Source organism: Epinephelus moara, chromosome 17, assembly GCF_006386435.1.
Source record: "Epinephelus moara isolate mb chromosome 17, YSFRI_EMoa_1.0, whole genome shotgun sequence".
NCBI lineage: Eukaryota > Metazoa > Chordata > Actinopteri > Perciformes > Serranidae > Epinephelus > Epinephelus moara.
In genome coordinates, this window is record NC_065522.1 from 511,829 (window position 1) to 532,856 (window position 21,028).

The 21,028-nt window shown below is 40.2% G+C and overlaps 1 pseudogene; it reads left to right on the forward strand.

Moving 5' to 3' along the window:
* Window positions 1–177: 177 nt before the first annotated feature.
* Window positions 178–19,927, forward strand: LOC126404648 (uncharacterized; annotated as a pseudogene).
* The last annotated feature ends 1,101 nt before the right edge of the window (window positions 19,928–21,028 follow it).

Consider the following 21,028-nt stretch of genomic DNA (forward strand, 5'->3'; position numbering starts at 1 on the left):
GTGCCTTGCTCAGGGGCACCTCGGCAGTGCCCAGGAGGTGAACTGGCACCTCTCCAGCTACCAGTCCACGCTCCATATTTTTGGTCCGGACGGGGACTTGAACAGGCGACCCTCCGGTTCCCAACCCAAGTCCCTATGGACTGAGCTACTGCCGCCCCTATCCAAGATGTGCAAGCCATGAACGAGAAGCTGTGCGACTCAGAGTTCATGTCTGGAGTTGTAAGTTCAAACTCTGATTCACGTTTGTATTTGGCACTGAAATGTAATCTGCTGTCTTATCTTAACTGATTTCTTTTCTTTCTTTCCTGTGCTTTTCTTCCCATACACTCAGATTGCTATGGTTGGAGAAATAGGAGGTAGTTCACTGGATGATGCCACCAGAAGAATGATGGCATTCCTCATGTCCCATGAATTGGCACTGCAGTACAGCCTTTTTGGATGTCATGGCAAGAACAATTTTCGAGAGCTGCGTCTTTTTGATGTTGTATATGGTAAATTTCAGTTTATGTTACCTAATGTAACTTCCTTTATCTTTCTAGCTTAAAATATTGAAATTTGGCAAAATATCTGATCTACTGAAGTAGATGCACGCTGAAGCTTACAGCTGGCCTAGCTGATGAAAAGAGTGCACAACAAATCTGAGCAGAGGCCACTGTTTGCAGTTCATGTGATTTTCCGAATTGCCAACATGCACCATTCATGTTTCTTCTGATGGTGGCTCATGAACTTTGTTATTCTGTGCTACAACTTAGTGATTGTTTTTTTTTTTTTTTAGCTTTGTGTTATTAGGCAATTTATGATAGTCCTTCCTATACTTTGTAAAAGTGGTGGTGGTCTGCTTGTAAGAACTGGTTCGTATCCTCGATTTATGGGATGTTGGGGGAGGCGAAGAGTGTAACCATAACCTTTCTTGGAATTTACAGATATCCTTTAATGCCTCACAGGCTGATTTTCATGAGATGCTACAATGTACTAATGTTCTTTAAATGTATCACACAAGTATTAATTGCTCTATTCTTCAAATACTCTCTTGATCAAAGTGTTTAATGATGACATTTTTACAGACCTTGGGCATTCTAACTATCAGGTTCAGTAGATCTCTGTAGATCAGTTGAAATTTTACCCAGTTTCATGAAATACTTGTCATACTGTGTGATTGGGTAGTAGGCCACTTCTCATACACCTTTTAATAACTTTTCCCACAAATGCTCAATAGGATTTAGATCAGACAATTGTGCTGGCCAACCCATCAGACTGTACTCGTCCGATAAAAACTTTGCAGTGGTTCCAAACTTTTGAATGGCTGTCTGTTTTTTCTGTCTGTCACAATAGTTTCATAATGTAAAAATCAGGCTATAGCTACTAAGTTGGGTCTTGTGATTTATTTTTAGGGGCACTAAAGAGGAACGCATTAACTCAAGGAATTACCCAGAAGGAAGCAGAGAAGGCGGAAACAGGACGGTAAGAGCTCAGAGAGAGCTTAAAAAAAAATTGGATGGTGGGGTAGGCCAAGAAGAGGAACAGTCCCAGTAGGTGTTACCTGGTATTGCCATAGTGGTAGGAGCACATACACACACCTTCAGTTAAGTCTCTTTTACACCAAAATAATAGCCCATTTGCAGCTCTCAGATGTGTTGCCTATTTTATTGTTTGGTATGTCATGTTCGTTGCCCTGAATGTGTTTGAAAACAAAATAAGGTTAATAAACAACAGAAAGCAGCAGGGAACACAGTGATCTTGTTAAAGTTTATTCAGTTTTGTTCCGCAGAAATTGAGATGCTGGCATATCAGCTAACTTTAAGAAATGTGTAGTGAGTTGTTGACTTGTGGGAAATTTCATAACCTCCTGTCCCCTCTTGTAAATTTGGAAAATGTAACTGTAATACAAATTTGAAAAACAAGTATGTCCTTTTGAAAAATGTCCTTGTAAAATGTCAGTTTTACCAGTCATCAGCTACACAAAAGAGAACTCATTTCATTCATTTCCACCTGTGTTCCTTTTATATGTTCACTCAGTAGTGCTGAATAACACATCTTTTGTACTTTAAAGCTATGATCACAAAGTATACACTCCTGTAAAAATTAGCATGTCCACCCAGGTGTTATGTTTACTGTATGTTACTGTTGATTGGATCTGGAGCCGATATCGATGCATTTAAAAGTATGTTTTCATTGTTTTTGTCCTGCTGCAACAGCCAGGGCCAGAGGCATTTATGTTTTTTGTTGGACTTGAACAGGGCCAGAGGCATTTATGTTTTTTGTTGGACTTGAACTCATTAGATTGTGGAGGTCAAAGGTTAAGCTTACTGTCACCTCATGTTTCTGTGGCCCATTCTTGCGAATGCAATATTTTGCAAATGCAAATTTTATGTTTTAAAACAAGTTTTATTAAACATGTTGATTGAAAAACAACTTTATATTGGGGTGTTTGTTGCTAAATTGTAGCACTTTTTTGTATTTACTTAAATATGAATATCTGACCTGAAATATGGGTTATTAGCCTCACTTTATAACCCCTACTTTTATACTTTATATAGCACCAAATCACAACATAAGTCATTTACGTCACCTTTCCTATAGAACAGGTCTAGACCTTGTCCTTTTATTAAACAAACTAAATAGCCTTATGTTATTTATCTTATTTATGTGACGACATTTCATTTCTGTCTCTACATAGTCTTGTGTTTGTTCCCCCCCAAAGCAGTAAACTAGGGGAAACACTCCTTTATATCAAAGTCCATGTGAGCAGAGGTGGGGCCACTTTGGAACCTGTGTACAAATCCACTTAAATTTAGCCTGACCTAAGGCCCAGTAAAATCCCTCAAGCCCATATGCGAACACACAGGTGGAGCCTACATGGGTCTGATAGAACTGACCCACTTAGGCCCCACCTAAAACCCAGCCAGAGCTCACTTCAAGACCAAATAGGGGCACACAGGTGGGGCTTACATGGGTCTCATAAAAGTCTCCTGCTTGGGTCCCACTTGAAGCCCAGTCAGATCCCTCTTAAAGTCACACAGGTGGGGCCTAAATGGGTCTCAGGTACATTGCCCAGTTGGGCCCTATTTAAGGTCTATTCTGATCCCACTTTGAGCCCATATGGGCAAACATATGGGGCCTAGATGGGTCCCGTGCAACTCACCATGTTGGGCCCCACCTGAAACCCAGTCAGAACCCACTTGAAGCCCATATGGGCAAATACAGGTGGGGCCACTATGGAAACTGCGGACAAACCCACTTGAAACCCATAATGTAGCCCATTTGGGTCCCCAAACCCACTTGAAACCCATAATGTAGCCCATTTGGGTCCCACTTAAAGCCCAGTCAGATCCCTCTTACGGGCACACAGGAGGGACCTAAATGGGTCTCAGATAAATTGCCCAGTTGGGCCCTATTTAAGGTCCATTCTGATCCCTCTTTGTGCCCATATGGGCAAATACATGGGGCCTACATGGGTCCCGTGCAACTCACCAAGTTGGGTCCCACCTGAAACCCAGTCAGAACCCACTTGAAGCCCATATGGGCAAATACAGGTGGGGCCACTATGGAAACTGCGGACGAACCCACTTGGCACCCATATTTGCAGCCCAAACTTAACCCTTATGGGCCCCACAAGGACATGCTGGCTGGGGGGGATACATCATGGCTTTCATATCTTAAGTGTCAGCAACTCTGACATGGCCCTTAAAAACAGGGAGAGTAGCATAAATTAAATAGCACTTCAAAATGTATATGGACTTTTTGAAAGCCTGATTTGAACTAATATAATAAAACAAAAACAAACAAACAAAAAAAAACCCAGAATAGGCATGCTGGTATTGGGGTATGAAATTACAGCAACAATATCACTGTACAGAGAAAAATGAAGGGAAGGTGATTTTCAGTGTGTTGGCAATTCCTACTGTGACTTGAGTTAAAAATGTCAAGCATGCTACTTGGTTGGTTACTTTCAGATTTAATCCACAGAATCCCAGCAGCCCAGTATCCCTCAAAAATACACCAATACTGGATGATTTTGCACCTTACAACTTACGCACAGTATCAGCATTCAATGTACGAATGTACAAATACAAAGTAATGTGCCCTGCATGTAGCAAGGCCAAAACTAAAAGTGTGGAATACAGGGTTTATTGATGTGAGAACAGCAGAGACATACACTAAAGAGTACTTTTAGCATAATATTTCTGTTACACTCTCAAACCCATGATGGGCAGTTTAAAAAATAACAACTAGAACTACTGCCCCGCAGTTGCATGCCTCCACATACCAGTCAAGTTTCTCGTACAGTTTACATCCATGTCCGTGAAAACAGGGATGCTTAACACACATTGTGCCCCCAACAGCGCAGAAGATCTATACTGTCACCACAGTTTCAAGATGGACACCCATGATGAGTGTCACCGATTCAGTATTTGACCAAAAATCTCTCCTTCTGTTCCTGAGATATGACATTGACTAATGGCCAGAAAAGTGCTTTATGCAAAATATTGTGATGTCACAATGAAGTTGACCTTTGACCTTTTGGACATAAAATGTCATCGCCTTATCATTTTATCCAATTAGACATTTGTGTGAAGTTTTGTCGCAATAGGTGTATAGACTCTTGAGTTACGGCCAAAAGCATATGTTGTAAGGTCACACTGACCTTAACCTTTGACCACAAAATTGTTATCAGTATATTCTTCAGTCCAAGTGGACATTTGTGTTAAAGACATTAAGACAGTCTGGAGATATCATGTTCAAAAGAATGAGACAGATGCAAATTCACACTGACCTTGACCTTTGACCACTGAAATGCAGTCAATTCATTGTTGAGTCCAGGTAAACATTTGTGCCAAATTTGAAGAAATTCCCTCACGGTATTCTTGAGATATTGCATTCATGAGAATGAGAAAGACAAAGTCACAGTGAGCTTGTCCTTTGACCACCAGAATCTAATCAGCTCATTGTTGAGTCCAAGTGAATGTTTGTGCCAAATGTGAAACTCCCTCAAGATATTCTTGACATATTAAGTTCACAAAAATAAGACATATGAGGTCACACAGACTGAACTTTGACCTATGACCACCAAAATCTAATCACTTAATCACTGAGTCCAACTGTGCATTTTCGCCAAATTTGAGATATTGTGTTCACAAAGATGGGAGAGAGGGACAAATGGATGGATGGACAGCCCAAAGACATAATGCCATGGCCATCGCTAGTGCAGAGGCAGAAAAGTCAAAGCAGCAAAACCAGAGATATTGTCTTTTTCCCCCACACATTCTTCTTGCTTTTCAAAACCCTTGTCATTACCCCTATTTTCTGCCTTGCCGCACCTGAAAAAAAAAAGAAGCAATTTTTTTTTCTTGAATAACTCCCTCTCCATCCCAGCTTCCGTAACAGTTTGACTTCTTCTTCTGTACATAAACAAGCTGTAGCGGATTACCTGGGGTTTCTTTTTCTTTTTGGGGGTGCCAGTCAGAGCTCCCTCTGACAATTTGAATTTGAGTAGTGGTCAGGTAATCCCCACAAGGATACACAACTCAGACCCTTTTGACTCTGTATCATGTACCCTTTTGAATTCAAACCACCAAGACAATGCAAGACCAGCAAAAGAAGACAATTGACAATGTCACACACTTAAACCCAAGTGTATTCAAATTCCAACACAAAACACAAATGAAAATGTCCTTTTCAGGCAAAACCCACAAAGCAAAATAATCAAAATGACCCGCAACAGCAATAAATAACAAAAACAGTTCAATTCAAACGAAACCAAGCTCAGTCTCTCTCAGCTCAGTGACCCCTCATCCCACAACAAAAATCTTCGGGTCAGGTAACTTTTAATCCCCACCCAAGTAACTCCTCTTGACTGGAAAAATGAATAGAAGATCTTTCTTCTGAAAAGGTCAGCCGGCTGGGCGGCTGCTCGCTCAGGAGATTCCCGTTCCCGGCATAGCTTCAGTGGTCCGGCGAGGGCCCCGGCTTTGTACTCCACGGTACGACGGGGGTTTCACTCCGACCCGATCGCAGACTTTTTCAAAAGCCAAGGATTGGCACAGCGCTGAGGAATACGGAGGCATACAGAGGACACGGCTACTCTCAGGTAAGACCAGCCGCCATCTTGCCATGACACCATTTTGTAAACTGAGGAGTGTATTGTTGAGGGGACGCCATTGGCTGGTGCTGGAGGTGTGTCGGGGGCGTGAATTACGGCGGAAGGGACGTTTTGAGATTTAAAGATGTTTTTTTTATTATTATTACCCTGGCGGATCGCCACAAAGCTAATGACATTTTCAGTCCAACAAGTCCTCCAAATTAAACAACAAAATATGTGGCTGGTCCATGCACTTAAAAAAACAAAGAAGCATTTCTCTATCTGGGTACCCTATTAACAGGACAACATTGTTTGTCTGTGCTTTCCAAATCACCACTGAAAAATAAACCAGTCTTTATGATGTGATAATTCTTGGGTTAAGGCTTGGTTGGGTTTCGGCACAAGAACAACTTGGTTAGAGTTAGAGAAAGACCGTGGTTCTGGTTAGAATAGGTACTTAGTTAAGGTTGGGGAACAATTATGGTCTTGCCTTAAAACAATCAACATTAAAAGGAAGCAAATAGTGGCTCCTTTGTTATAGTCCGATGTTTTGTTCATCCATCCATCCATCCATCCATCCAGCCATCCATCCAGCCTTATTTCCTTACAACTTTGACTGATTCTGTCATTATTCATGGGAGGACACTCTTCTTCAAAGCTTGTTTGCACCCATTATTAACAAGGGTCTTGGATGATCGGATCACAAATGGACAGCTCTAAAGAACGTGTGAGTGTGCCTATTGTGTCCTCAATACTTGTTGAGATCCAATCACTCAACATTTGACAACATTTGCAGGTGGTCTGGGCCACATATGGCAATGTTCTTTTTAGCAGTGTGTACACTAATGTGTCCTGGGCCACACTGCGGGACCGCCTTTGTAATGTGTGTAGATAAGGACATGGACAGATGACAACTCAAAGATATTGTTTTCCTGCATTAGTTTTCTCCTGCAGAATATAATATGGCACAATAATTGCCTTCTGGACACCAACTAATGCACTTCTGCTCCCCCAGCAATGCAAAACAGCACTGTCCTATTACATTTTCTCCTTCAAATCCAAATACATAAATTTGACATCATTTTATTTACACATCATTATCCAAGAGCTATCAAAATTTACTGAAAAACACTTCATTCAAGTTAGAACAATAAATTTGCTCAAAACCAAGAAAAACTGTATTCAAAAGGAAAAACACTGACATCTGGTAGGCAAAGTACAAAAGTGTGCGTGGGGTGGAAACTTAACAGAGACAGCGAAAATTCTTGCATTAAACAGACAAAAACATACAGTACCTGCAGAAGACAATATGGCACATTAATTGCCTTCTAGACACCTATTTCTACACCTCTGGTCCTAAACATACAGAATAACAGCATTTTACACAAGAAATTGGATGTTAAAAACTGCAGCACCATGTTGGTCAAATGACTCAAGGCAGCTCGCAGTAATACAAATGGCGGTAAAAAGTTAAATGAAAAACCTCTACAAAACTTATATTACCGGTCAAAACAACACAAACAGCTGGCTAACGGGACAGTAAAAACATTAACATGCACCAAAGATTACAACATAAACTGCTCAATTTACAGAGTAAATATTAAAGTAAATAATAAAGTAGCAAAACAGCACTGTGAGGGGCAGACAGAGGGTATCTATGGAAACCCAGGAGGTATAGAGGAGGCGATATCCAGCAAGTTCATTTCCACAAATAAAATGACAAATAACAAAAAAATAACTCAGAGAGATAATAATACTCAAGAGAAATTTTAAATTATAAATAAAATAGTTCAGCAAGAAGAATTAATTAAGTGCACTTTTAGCACTGTTACAGCTACTCATCTGACATCTTGCTTGTACAACTCAAACCATTTGTTGTTGCCGTTACACAGGCTAGACCCAGGACGCATGATGATACCAGGTGTAAACAATGCCTCAATCACCACTGAGCCTTGACGGTAAAAGTAGGGATGCACGATATTGGATTTTTTGCCGATATCTGATATGCCGATATACAACTTAATTGGCCATTAACTGATATCAAACATTTTTCCCACCTAATTTTAATGATCATCAAGTCTCTTCTGTAGTGGAATTAACATCATATTATGCATGCATACTCTATTTTGATGGTCCACCAGCAGATGGAGACATGAAATAGAATGCTTTTCAGTGTATGTAATATTCATTCAATATGCAAAATAAGAAATAGCATGTTGGCCAATTCTGATAGTTCATTTTAAAGCCAATATCGGCCAATACAGATGACATGCTGATATTATCGTGCATCCCTAGGTAAAAGCTACTGATTTGGTTGGTGAAATTGATGATTCAGTACTGTGTAAGATTTGTTATATGATTGTTGGTCTCTTTTTGTGGACATGTATCCAAACTTACAATTGTTAAGAAATGGAAATTTTAATGTCTGCTATTATTTTTATGATGGGTGGTAAAGATCCAACAAATGACTACCATTAGGAAGAAGGCTTTTTGGTCTAAAATCACTCTTAACATACACTCAAACCTTTATTTAGACCACACACTGAGCACTCAGCAACAAGAAAACAGACTTGTACAAACACTTGCCCAGCTAATAGCCCTCTAGACACAAATATTAAAGAAAATTGCTGAGGGAGAGTGCGCTGAGCCTCCAGTCTCAAAGTTTATTTATGACTCAACTGGCGTTGAAATGTGTCAAGGGTCCTCTGGAGCCCTATTCTGCAAAGGGTCTTGAGCAGATCTTTAATGGAGCTCTCAATAAAGCGATGAAGAGAGAGAAAGAGAGGGTGACACTGTCTCTGCCTGAAGACTCACCTCCCTCTAATTGCCTCAAGTCCTATTGATTACCCGAGGCCCTCACACCTTTTCTGTGTGATCTCTTCACAATGGGTCTCATTCATAAAAAGTGAGTAAATCTGTGTGTAGATTTGCACATAAAAGCCTATGCTACTAAAAACCTACTCCGGATTCAGGAATGCCGCAGGAAACTCAGATTTGATCATAAACACATGTGTATGATCATGAATGCCAATCCATCGTAAAGTGACAGCGCGCTCCCGGTAATCATCAATTAGCGTAAATCCCCGCCCATGAATAGCCAATGACCACCATATAAGGAGGTGTAGGTGCATCCAGTCGACCTGTCAGTCATGGTGCAAAGAAAGAAAGAGAGAGAAAGAAAAAAAGAATTTTTCCGAAGCAGAGATCGAAATAATTTTGGGTGAAGTGGACTTAAGAAAAACATCTTATTTTCTTCAGTTAGTAGTAGTGTGACAGGGACAGGCAAAGCGAAGGCCTGGAGGGAGGTAACAGATGCTGTTAATGTTGTCTCCGTAGTACAAAGAACCATGTCAGAGGTGAAGCGTAAATGGTTTGATATGAAACTGGAGGCAAAGAAACGCATAAGCACACACACAAAAATACAGCAGCCACAGGAGGAGGAGGCTCACAGTCACAAATATCTGCTGCAGATGAGCGCATCGCTGGCATAATTGGGGAGACCCAAAAGATTATTCCTTACGGAGACAGCAACATGCCTCCATTGGAGTCAACATCAAACCCAGATGGTAAGGTGTTGTGTCATAGTACATTCTGAAAACCATCACTGATAGCGTAGTGGTCACCAAACAAACAGAAGATTCATTTGTGGGGTTTTGAATGAAGTGGGAACGGGAAACCAGAGGTGTTTTGTGCGTAATGGATAAACTCTAAATCAGTGATAGCTGTCGGAATGCAGAGCTATTTAACATTTATTTCAACAAATGATATGGATAACATATAGCCTACAGTAGTTTTGTATGCATCGTCTTCAAATTATTTGAATCTTAATAGCCTAAAGCTCTGTTTTATACAACGTAAATTAAACATTTTTCAAATCAGATTTATTCATTCAAATGATCAAAAAGCCACAAAAAAAAAAAAACGTGTTGTCTCAAATAATTCTTTCAGCTGGTGCGTGCTCCTTCGTGGCTCCACCACCTGCTGCTCCTGCTGAACCCAGGCACCGAGGCCGAAGAGGCTGTGATCCGGCTGTCCTTAAGGATATTTTTATTATCATCATTCAACATGTAGAAAGAACATGTAATCTATTGAGTCGATTTACATAGATAATTCACAATCATGAACCTAATCTGGATCTTAAACCTGCTAATTGCCAACTAATTTAAATAAATGTGTTATATTTTTAATATTTTGTCATGTTTAGATTACGTGTTTCAAAGGCATCTGTGTATTGTGTACATAACAGAGCGCAATACGAGTTAAAATTGTAATTTCCAATAGTGACAAGCAATATTTATGTGCTTTACTAAATTTCCACAAGCACTACGAGTGGTCAGGAGCAGGAGTAGATTTTGTTAGTAGCTATGAAAAGATCGGAGCTACTAAAATATTGATGACTGCGGACATGCACGTAAATTTCCGTCTGAGAACAGTTTACACACAAATTCCTTCTGCTCCCGTTTCAAGACCCCTTGTCTCCTACCGGTGCCCAAATTGGGGCACAATCCATAACCTTAGCATCAACTGGACTGGACTGTGGAATAGGCAATATAAATTTAAATGTAATTTAATTTTTAATTTCTATTTATGCACTTATTTTTACTTATATTATTTTATGTCTGTTTTAATACCACTGTATTATTGTTGATGAGGGGAAGTGTGGTTGTTGTTTTTATGAGCTACTGGGCAGTTAAATTTCCCTTTGGGAATGAATAAAGTTCTGTCTGTCTGTGTCTCTCTGTCTGTCTTTCTGTCTGTCTCTCTGTCTGTCTATCTATCTGCCTTTAACAAAATAACACACATCTCTCGTAACAACAGCGATAATGCACACAGACATCTACATACACCAATTCCAGCAATAAGCACCTGAGGTTCCATCACTCCCCTCCTGCCAGGCCTGGAGGTGTGTTTAAGCAGCAGCTTGATGCCCAGCTCATATAACCCCCTCTCTCTATCTGTCCCTGAGGAAAAATAGAATGACATCCAATTAAATGCTCTCATGCAGTCTAGTACTCCCCTTTTCCGTGTGTGTGTGTGTGTGTGTGTGTGTGCGTGCGTGCATGTGACTGGAGCAGAGAGTGAGAAAAGTGACAACATCTAATCTCTATTTTTTCATCGATTGGACGAACCCTGGACCTCGGCGATAACATCTGCCAATTAGACGATCCACACAAGTTGGCAGTCCAGAGGTATCTTGGCTGCTGTACCTCTGTACCTCTTGGCTCTTGCTATAGCTTTTTTGATGCCAGTCAACTGGTGTTTAGAAGCTGCCTGTGGATTAAATACAGGAATGTGCATATGAGTGGTGCATGTGGCCAAAGGGTGTTGTATGTGGAATACCAAAAGAGTTTAAAAATACCAAAAGATTGGGAAAAGTTCATTGGAAGATTAGCAGCAGCAGCACCACATGTGCACTAATGTTTGCGCTGCCACAAAGTAAAAGCCAGAATACATCTCAGCCAAAGAAAGGATACTTTTTTTGCATTTGCATAAATATTATTTGCCAGGATTAAAGCCTCCAGATGTGAAATCTAAATATGATTATGGCGTGATGTGATTATTATGATTATGATATAGTGTACCTGGGTGGGACCAGTGGGGTGTAGGTGGATATTCTGAATGCAATGTCACAGTGTATTTTTAATCCAGTATACCTACACTGTAAATAATTTCACTGTAAAAAACAGTAAAGAGCTGGCAGCACAGACATCAGCAATATGCCGTAATTTAACAGTGTACATACAAATTACTTTACAACCTATTACTGTAAAACAGACATATGGTATATTTCTGTATTTCTACAATATACAGTAAAATACTGGCAGTGCAAACTGTAATTTTACAATAAACATACTAGTCAGGGATCCAGACAACCCAACATGTCTTGCTATACTTTTTGTTTGTGTTTTTTTCTATTCATTTGGACATTGAGGTCTAATGGATGAAAGGTCTGCTCTGCCAAAACACCTTGCGAAAAACAATTATGGCCATTTTTGTATACACATCCTTTGTTTCTTTGCCAAAAATTGCGAAAGAGGTTTTTTATTCTTTAAGTCCTCTGTGAGTTGTGAAGGCTGTCAATAACTGCATCCCAGATACACAGAACACATGTATTGACAACACACAGTTAAGAAATACACTTACAAAACATTTTCTAATGATTTATAGCAATTGTTTAATAAAAAATGTACCTGTTTTTTGTATTTTTTTCATTATTTTCATCTATACTTTGTTAGTAATCAACTAGATTGACTATGAGTTATGACATCAGCCAATGTGTCATTCTTTTCAGCAAACATTAGAATCATTCCACAGTAAATGTTATTAAAATCAAACCAAAATCAATGAGTATGTGGTCCTTTTATTATCCCTATGCTCAAACTTCCAGAGACATATTTTTCATTTTAACATAACCCTGTACCTCAAAGAAAATACTTTTAACACAATAAATTCAAAACAGCAAAAGGATCATTGCTACAAAATGTACACAGAATAACAAGCCAACAAAACAATTATCATTGCACAGTTGAATTTGGATAGATTAGTGACCAGTATCAAGAAAACATAAAATTCAACATTTGTTGAACAAAATAACTGAACAAACTGGCTACATGGTCTAAAATACTACATGAAATTAACTTTGCAATGAACAAAATAACTCACTGTCACTGTCATCAAGTGTGAGTTCAATCCTTAAACATCTGTTGGGGTCCCCAGTGCAGAGACATGCAATGACACACTGTGCATTGGCTCTCGCACAGGAGCATCCTCAGGTACACATGCTTTTCTTGCAGTTGCAGTATTTGGTGCGTTTGAATTCTGCAGGTTTTGCCTCCTTCAGCATCATGGTTGCCACTAACTTATCCGCTGTGAGGGTCCACAGGACAGAGGGATGTCGTATGCTGTAAAGCCCTGTGAGGCAAATTGTGATTTGTGATATTGGGCTTTATAAATAAAATTGATTGAATTGATTGATTGATTGACTAACTTAGCATTGACAAGTTCTCTGCCAAAGTCAGTGGCAAATGGGTAGGTTGGCTGAGACATGTGTGTTCACTTGCATACAGCCAACTGATGCAGAGCTCGGGCAAAGGTGTAACTGGAAGGCATCTTCAGTAGGTGGAAGGCAACGCATGTCTCCTTTGATGTTGCCAAAGAGATGGGCTCGCAGTGCATCCAAAATACCATTTAAGTCTCTCCACTCATACAGTGACACCATGTATCGCCTAGCCACTGTCACATCATCTTCTTGGACATCGAGGCTTTCCCCAGAGTCACCATAACTGCACAGGGGCAGAGGGTCTTCCAGGTGATCAACGCTAGTTTTGTAGGCAAGCTTTTTTCTTCTTCTGTAGAGGTAGCTCACTGTGTCACATCCAGTCAGTACGTAGGTGCTGAGGAGCATGGATGAAATATCTGCAGCTTCAACATCATACTTCACTACCAGGGCTTCTGCAATCTCATGAGCAGGTAGGTAGATATCCAACTTCTTTACCCACAGCTCTTGCAGGCCAACCGTGTGTGATGTAGTATTGCACATCATTATCATGTCTGTATCTGTGGCCACCACTACAGCCTGTTTATGGTGCAAATGCTGTACTGAATATGCAATGTGAGCAAACATCCTGATATCTGCCTCCTCATGCTTCTCACAGGACAGTTCTGGAAGCTCAACCTGACATTCTGCTGATAACAGGACAGTGCGACCAGGATCAGAGAAGATTCCACCAAGAGTAAGTGTGCATCCTGCAGGAAGTGACGTACTGAGCAGCCCATGCTTCACCCATGTAGTTCAACAGATTTGCTTTATTCAGTGGGTTGTGAACAGACCCTTTCCATTCAGGTATTGCAAGAGTTTTGTGTGGCTTGTATTCCTTCATCTTGCTGGGGCAGGTCTTCATTATTCTGTCTCATTCTTCACCTTTGAGACTTTCAGCTGGGGTGACATCGATCACCAACAAAGTGGATGCAGTCACAGTTTTCTGGCATACTACTAATGCTTCAGGTACTTAAGTTGCAGTTCTTGGAATGTGCTTCTACCAAGATGTCTATGGTGCTGGATGAATGCCATGGCGTCTACTACCATTACAGCTGGCTTGTTAGACTGTGGTAGTCTATCCATTTCCCTCCATGAGCTGCCAAGGGATGTCTTTATTGCAGCCAAGTATTCAGCCTTATTCCCTTTTTGCATGGCATAACCTTGATCAAGGGATGGATCTGGCTCAAGCAGGGAGGCTGGGCAACTTGTCACTCATGACTGAAGACGTCCATCTTCTTGTCTTCATCAAAGTCCTGCACAAAGTACAGGTTTCAGACCACTGCACTCTCTTCCTTGTAGACCTTCTAAGCTTCGAGTGCCATGGACAGTGGGTTTTTTTTTGGCTTTGCTGCAAATGTGGCAAGTTTCATTGGGGCTATTTTCTCACTGTATGTTTTTCTTGCTGCAGCCAGTGCTTCCAGTCCTTTTTCATGGGTATTCCCCAAGTCTGTGGATGCTGATTTGTGGCCTGTTGAAATGCTCATCAGCTCCTGTTCTTCACATATAAATGCATTCATCATCTGGTTGTTGATGACATCTGTTATTTTCCTAACACTTTCTGCTTCCTTTGTTCCTTGGAGTCCTTGTGGTGTTTGGTGTCGTCCATATCCAGGTGTGCCTTAGCCTTCGTCTGCTCTGAAATTGCTATCAAAACGAAGAGCTTGTAAGTATTTGTCCATGGCTGGCTGCTGACTGATGCCAGTGAAAAGTTTTGTCTTGGCGTCACGGTTGTAGGTTTTCTCAAGTGCCATGTCTGTCCAGACACCATTGAAATGACTTTCAGTTTGGTGTACATTGAACTTTCCATCCTTAAATTCTCTATGGATGTTTGGAGCCACAGTAAGTAGGCTTCTCATTGCTTTTAGGTAGTGGGGCAGGCAGGATACATATTTGTAGTGGCCAGCAGCTACAAGGTATGGTAACATCTTCTCTGCTTCAGTCAGGTGTTCCTCCCACAGGCCTTCAGGCTCAGGATAGATGAACTGTTTCAGAATCCATCACCATGTCAATGTACAATTGCCAGAGCTTTGTGGTAGGTGAAGTACATACTTCATCAAACTCAGCCATCAGATGTGACAGCTCTTTCAGTTGGTTGACTGCATTAGCAGAGGCAGGGGATGCCTTCTCTACATCCTTTTCTGACAGGGCATCTAGGAGTAGCTGGACACTGATGGAAAGCACAGATATGCACTCCAGGTCCTTCTCTTCAATGATTAACCATCTGGCAAATGCTTCCCAGTGTAAGGCCAACATGGCTGCATGTACCATAGTGTGTGCACGCAACTTTGCGTAGTAGTCTTTCCCACTGATGAGCTTGTTTGCAGTTCCACGGAGACAGACGTCAACTTCTACCATGATATCTTCGATTCCAGTACCCTGCATCAAATGCCCAATTGCTTTCAGGAAATTTTGAGCAATATGGAAACCGCCCATGCGCAAATGTTGAGTATAATACAAACCTTTTGTTTCAGAATGGGCTACAAGCTGCTTTATTTGTGATTTTCAGATCCACAGATAGTGCCTCTTTCTTTCTAGGTGGTGCTGGAAAAAAAAACAGGTGAAGGGTGGGATGGGAGGGTGGTAGGTTCAATACTGAGGTTCCCTCAGTTGTAAAACTAGCAATTCAACACTGTAGCTAGCAAACCGGTCAGTGAAGCTAGCTATACAGTTTTACCAAGCTAGCTAGGTAATGCAGCACAATTGCAATGTGCTTTTCTTGAATTGAAGCTACCATGAAAGTCAAGAAAACAATTAAACAAGAAGGAGAATAGGAACTGCTTTACCTGGTCTGTCATATATGCATCCAAAATATGCACTGTGTCCACATCTTGAAAAGCAGTCCATAGAACCCTCTCACTCTCTCTCTTTCTTTTTGTTTCTTTGTGTTCTCTGATTTCGGTTTGATTTTGATTTACTGTGGAATGACTTAAATGTTTTCTGAATAGAATGACACATAAGCTGACATGAAAACTCAGACCATGCAAAAACTGCAAAAAAAACGGGTGCATTTTTCTGATTTAAAAAATAGTCTAAATCATTTGGTGAGGTTTTGTAGGTGTATTTTTTTGACTTAATATTGTCAATACATGTGTTCTGTGTGTCTGGGATGAATTCATTGACAGTCTCAACAACCCACTGTGGCCTTAAAGAAAAAAAACTCATTCACATTTTTCAGTCGAAAAATACAGGCTGCATTAAATAAAAATGGCCATAATTTTTTTCCACAAAGTTTCTGGCAGAGCAGACCTTTTATTCAGTGGACAATGTCCAAAGTAATAGAAAAATCACAAACAAAAAGTATAGCAAGACATGTCGGGTTCAACCCATTTTCTTGAGCTTTTGGGCCTGTGGATCCCCGACTATACTGTTTAATGTTTTCACAGTCTATTACCGTAAAAATTAAACAGAATATTTCTGTGATTATTTAGATTTACTATAATATTCTGTTTAGGGTGTCTACTTTAAATCCTAATAGTAAACTGTAGACAGGCACAGTTGATAATACAATAGCTTTATTTAGCAGTTCACACATTGTCTAAAATATCAGTCTTCAATTTAATTCATATTCAAACTTTATTGTTCTGTGTGCTATGGACATCTGCTTAAAATATGCATTTCTATGGATATAATGCATAATAAGCAATACATTTTTTTTATTTTTTATTTAACCTTTATTTAACCAGGAAGATCCCATTGAGATTAACAACCTCTTTTTCAAGGGAGACCTGGCCAAAATAGGCAGCAGCAAGTACAAAACACAGTTACAAATTACACAGATAAAAACGTAGAGAAGACTGAAATCAAATATATTTATTTAAAAAGCATTTGGCAAAGTAAATTGAAAATTTCTATTTAGCACTCTACACAAGTTTGGTTTTGGAGAGTCGTTCATCCGTTGGATAAGAACGCTATACACATCACCTAGGGCCACAATAACCACGAATGGGATCACTTCATCAAACTTCACACTTCACCAGCGAACCAGACAGGGATGCCCACTCTCTACATCCCTGTTCGCCATTTTCATGAAACCACTCACAGCAGCAATACGTCAAAACAATAAAATCAAAGGGATACAGGATGCCAGTTCACAACACAAAATTAGTTTATATGCAGATGATTTATTATTATATTTACAGAACCCATCCGTGTCACTACAGGAAACTTTCAATACCATTAACAATTTATCTACAGTGTCACGCAACACAATAAACTGGAAAAAATCAACTGTACTACTTCTGTCTGAACACACCTGGTATTCTGCAGCCCAAAATCTCCCCATTCCACTTAACACTGGTAATGTAAGATATTTAGGCATCAGTATTTCCTCCAGGCTGTCAGAGTTATTCAACCTCAATCTTTTGGAGTTCCACAATGTTCTGTGCTCAGACCAATCCTATTCACTCTCTATATGCCTCCCTTAGGTAACATCATTAGAAATCACTCTGTAAATTTCCATTGTTATGCGGATTGATACACAGTTGTATTTATCGATAAAGCCAGAAAAAAATGATCAATTAACTAAACATACAGACAGAAAAACAGACAAAAACCTGGATGAGCACCAATTTCCTTATGTTAAATTCAGACCAAACTGATGTTATTGTTCTTGGCCCCAAACAACTCAGAGACTCTTTATCTGATGACATAGTTTCTCTGGATGGCATTGCTCTGGCCTCTAGCACTACCGTAAGAAACCTCAAAGTAATATTTGACCAAGATTTGTCTTTTAATTCCCATTTAAAACAAACCTCAGGGATTGCGTTTTTTCATCTGAGTAACAGTGCGAAAATTAGGCCTATCCTGACCCGAAAAGATGCAGAAAAATTGGTCCACACTTTTGTTACCTCTAGGCTGGATAACTGTAACTCCCTATTATCAGGTAGCGCTAGTAAGTCTTTAAAAACTCTCCAGCTAATTCAGAATGCAGCGGCACATGTACTAACAGAAACTAAGAAACAAGATCATATTTCTCCTGTTTTAGCCTCTCTGCACTGGCTCCCTGTAAAATCCAGAATTGAATTTAAAATCCTACTGTTAACTTATAAATCTCTAAATGGTCAGGCTCCATCATATATTAGAGAGCTCATAGTGCCATATTATCCCACTAGAGCACTGCGCTCTGAGAATGCAGGGTTACTTGTGGTCCCTAAAGTCACCAAAAGTAGATCAGGAGCCAGAGCCTTCAGCTATCAGGCCCCTCTCCTGTGGAATCATCTTCCTGTTGCGGTGCAGGAGCCAGACACCATTTCCACATTTAAGACTAAACTTAAGACTTTCCTTTTTGAAAAAGCTTATAGAACACTCTCTTTCTGTCTCATCGTGTCATACGGATTACTGTTAATTTATCTTGTTGATCTGTGTCATACGGATTACTGTTAATTTATCTTGTTGATCTGTTCTGTACGACATCTATTGCACGTCTGTCAGTCCTGGAAGAGGGATCCCCTTTTTACCCCCCCCCCCCCCGTTAAAGGGTTTTTTGGGGGGAGTTTTTCCTTATATGCTGCGAGGGTCCTAAGGACAGAGGGATGTTGTATGCTGTAAAGCCCTCTGAGGCAAACTGTGATTTGTGGTATTGGGCTTTATGAATAAAATTGATTAATCCATTGATTGATTGAATTATACCCATTACTCAAAAAAATAGAAGACGATCTCAAACGCTGGACCAAGCTCCCACTCTCTCCTAGGACGAATAGCCACAGCCAAGATGAAAACTCTACTCCAGATTAATTACTTGTTTTTAATGATTCCCACCACCCCCACTGACAAATGGTTTAAAACACTAGACTCATTAACAACTCAGTTTTACTGGAACAACAAAAAACCCAGAATCTCACTTTCAACATTGCAAAATAGAAATTCACAAGGCAGCTTCGAAGCACCAAACTTTCTCCACTACTTCCTGTCAAATCAACTGCAACATTTATTTAAATGGACGCAAAAGCACAATTACAACAATCCCTGGCTAGACTTGGAACAGAATCAACGCAAAACAACCTCAGTCGCAGACCTCCCCTTCCTAAAAAAAACTGAATTACTGTAAGAATACCACAATTCACACAACTGTGACAGCATGGTGGAAAATCACCAAATCATCACTTGCATCATATATATACACTCCAATTTGGCACAACCCAGATTTCCAGCTTTTCAACAATACTATTTACTTCCCATCATGGCATCAAAAAGGAATAACCCATCTCCATCACCTGTTTCAAAATAATCAATTCATATCTTTCAATTCATTAATCCAGGAGTACGGGGTTGGGAGAGACCAGTTTCTCCACTACCAACAATTAAAATCTATAATTAAATCCAAAATTAACATCACCAACAACACACTACAGCCATCCAGACTAACCAGTGAGATTATGAAAATCCCAAACTCAAAAAAATCACCTCAAAACTTATATATATAAATAGATATAATAATAGATATAAACTTATATCCATCTCAGACACTTTGGTAACATTCCCATCCACAAAATGGAAAATTATCTGTTTTTCTCTCCCAGCCCCGACTTCTGGATACAAATCAATAACGACATCTTCTCTATGACCACTAACAGAGTACCACCAGAGTAAAATGTTTAAAATGGGATTGGCTGACACAGACACCTGTTCACAATGCACACTAGGTAGCACAGATGACTATCTGCATGCCACTGTCAACCAGTTCACACCTTCTGGACAGCAGTCACTGAGAAACTCTTCACCATTTTGGGCTGCAGAATTCCACTGTCCCCATCACTCTGCCTCCCGAGGCCGGTTCTACGCAGGGGCAAGAGGGGGCAATGCCCCCTTAAACAAATGTCTTGCCCCCTCAGGCGCAAAACAGAAAAGTTTTCTCATCTGTCTCCACTCCACTCCGTGCTGTGTGCCGGCTGTGTGCGACTATCTGCAGTCGGCAGAGACCCTCCCCCCAGTAAACACCCAATCACTATTTAGTATGCAAATGAGCCAAGATGCATCGGCGTCAGGTTTCTCAGTCTCAGTGAGACAGAATGCAGCAATAAAGTGAAGCTCCGTTAAACTTGTCGTAGCGTCTCGTGTCGTGAGATACTTAATATATAGTTAACAACAAAAAACTAAAGTAAATATAGCGGTGTGAGCATAGAGTGTGAGCCTGTCAGTGCGAACGTTTCTTCAATCACACAAGCACAGCGAGAGATGAGTCCCTGCTGCATGTCACATACTGAGGACAAATGCCCTGTGTGTGCCAGACCCCTACATAAAGCCCCGCCCAGCCTCTAGTTCTGCACGCTGTTTTTTGATAATCACAGCGATTTTTTACAAAGCTTTAATTAACTTTTCACTCCTACAGCTTTCAGCAGCTCAAAGGAGAGTAGAGTGAAGAGAAATCTGTTAAATTGCTGACAAAAAATGACAAAAAAATGACAACAAAACAAAACAAAAATATAGAAAAATGTTCTGCTCTAGCCTATATCTGTTGTGTTTGTTATTTCTGTTAGTTTGAGAAGTTTTTTTCATAAGACTAGCTTTGGTAAATACTGGCTATAGTGAGGTTATTGTAATTATTAGATTCAAATTTATTTCATATGTCTAGATGCCTAATGGCCATCCAATAAGATAAATGTTAAGATCTTGGTTGTGCCTGGATGAAGGATATATATATATATATTTTTTTTTTTTCAGAATTTTTATTTTATTTTTTGTTTATTTTATTTTTCAGTTTTCCTCCCTGAGGGATTGCCACCTCATTGTGGTCAGGGGGTTTGCGTGCCTCAGTGACCCTAAGAGCTATACCAGCAGGAGCTTAGTCTTCAGGTGAGACACCCAAGTTGGACAGGTCTTAGGGTAGAGGCCTGACAAAGTGCAATCCATTTCTTTAGGTTGGGGGTTGGACACACAGCTAACAACAACCCAATTCCATGTAGAAAACACTG